Genomic DNA, 2,389 nt, shown 5'->3' on the forward strand with positions numbered 1-2,389 from the left:
TTCATCCAGACACAAACATATGAGGAAATTGGCTTAACTGGAAGGAAAACTGAACGGGGAGATTTAAGTACAAATTCCGATACTCTGTTATTTTTCTTCTTTTTCCCTATTTGTATGAGTTTTTATGCAAAGATCCAATAATGAATCTTTAGAAAGATATGTCTTGGCTATTTTCATGATCACCCAGAAAACTTTTTTCCCTCAATTAACTTTGATAATTCTCAGTGAAAGACTCACCAAAACCACAGTGCAGCTGAAGCTTTGCTTTGTAGGCACAAAGGATAATAAAAATTTTACCTATTAAAAATGATTAAAATGTTGTTTCAACTAAAACATGGAGAGAAGACAAATTTTTCTTAGTTCCAAAAAAATATGGCAGGTGAATCATTGCCAAGACGAAAGAGTCAGTTTATCTGATCTTTAAGAAATGCAAAAAATATTCCCTGAGGTGCAAAATTATGAAACGTATCAGTAAGCGTACTCTGAACAAGTTGTTCATTTTGTTTAAAATTTTAGAGGATTTTCTAATGTTTAGTAAGAGATCTCTCAGCGCGATTAGTCCAATCATGTTGCGTAATTGTTTCAAATTTGAAATTTGGGTTCATCCTCTCTTCCTCCATTCTGACGTAACTCAAGCTGTTGTTTGCTGTTTTCTGTGGTCCCTATTTATTAACTCAGATTCCAGTAAAACACCAAAAGTCGTGTTTTCTTTCTGTTCTTTGTTGATTTCTGGAATCAAACGTTGCCTGCCAGTGTTTGGCCTCTTCATTAAACATTTTCCGGTAGCTCGCTCACTCAGAAGTTTTCAAACTTATTCAGAAACCGTAAGCTTGATGACTAACTGGAAAGAAAAAAGTCAGTAATGCTGTAGCGATTTGCATACATGGGAGACGTAAAAATTGTACGTTTATCATTTCAAAGCATTCAAGTGGCTGGCATTTAGATTTACAAAGCAAAAGATTATTTGATTTGACAATTACCCCTGTGATAAAATAATGATTTAAGATACAAATCGATGTTTCCTCCTCATATTCCTTTGGTCTTTTCCCCATGAAAGCAATCAGTAAGCCCTGTGTTCACCTACCCAGGGGAGGAGAAGTAACAACACCAAGAGCAGCTAAAACATGGCGCCCTTAGTAAGGTACCAGACACTGTGCATGTATTAGCTCTTTCCACCACGACGGCCTCGTGAGTGGGCACTGTCACTACCCTCATTTCACAAATGAGGAAACTGAGTCACAGAGGTTAAAGTAACTTGTCCAAGGTCACACAGCTGGTAAGGGGTGGGGCCAGAATTCAAAGGCAGTGCAGGTCAGAATCTGTGCTTGTCACCATTAAACTGTGCTGTCATTCAAGGACATGGCTGGGATCATCACCTCAGGAGAAAACTGGATAAAGCTCGTCACACAATAAGGACAGAACCTAGGGTTAATGTTCTGTGGAAGCATGCCAGAAACTATACTGCTGCTATGCTGCTAGGGATACAACACCACGGATGCATTGTCAGAACGTGGTGGAAGAACGGTGTTCAAGAAAGGTCACCTTGCCACCTTGTGCGGTCACGCCAAAGGAATGACGTGAGAGTGCTACCTGAAATCGCTGGCTGAAAGGGGCAGGAGAGCAAGAATGATACGGGAGGAGCAGGTTGGGTCCAGTGCTTGAGGAGCTGGACGAGGTGCATACCGAGCTAGCTTCTGGAAGGGCCCTCACTGAGCAGATGAGCAAGGTCAGTAAGGTTTGTTCACATCTCAGGTTACCTTGTCTAGAAATCAGATTTTACGGACTGACTCTTAAGGGGCAATGACTCACACTATAAAACAGAAAATTGAGAGCAGTTTAGAAAAAGAGAATTGCTTGGTAAGAGAACTGCACAAAACACTTCGTCCATAGTGGGCAAAATCACTCTGGAGACCAAATCGTGTAAAAGGAGTGTTGGTGAATAAAGAATGTGAATAACGGGCATTGGATAACCTTGGAGGCTATTGTTTTTTCTCCCACAGCCAAGCAGTTGGAGATAATTTTCTTCTCTGATCTGAGAATATTTCCATTGGGTAAAGAGTACAGTTCTACATGGAAGCATCACCTCACCGTGATCCCATACGGACAGGATTAGATGAGAACTGACAAGTTCTTTTAAAGATCTTATTCAGAGAACCGTTTCAGTCAATGATACAATTCCTACTTCTCTGATTCAACTCTATTATATTAAAGATCCCAAACAGGATAGCTGGATGCCGGAAAAGGAATTTTCCAAATGTACCCTCGTTTCCTGGAGAACCCCCTCCCAGAATCCTCGTTCTTTTGCCTGCTACATGAAGCATGTAAATAGTACTATTGATAGCCATTTGACAGGCCCGATGGTCTAAACTAATGGGTATATAGAAAACCA

The sequence above is a fragment of the Loxodonta africana genome, chromosome 19, assembly GCF_030014295.1.
Source record: "Loxodonta africana isolate mLoxAfr1 chromosome 19, mLoxAfr1.hap2, whole genome shotgun sequence".
Lineage (NCBI taxonomy): Eukaryota > Metazoa > Chordata > Mammalia > Proboscidea > Elephantidae > Loxodonta > Loxodonta africana.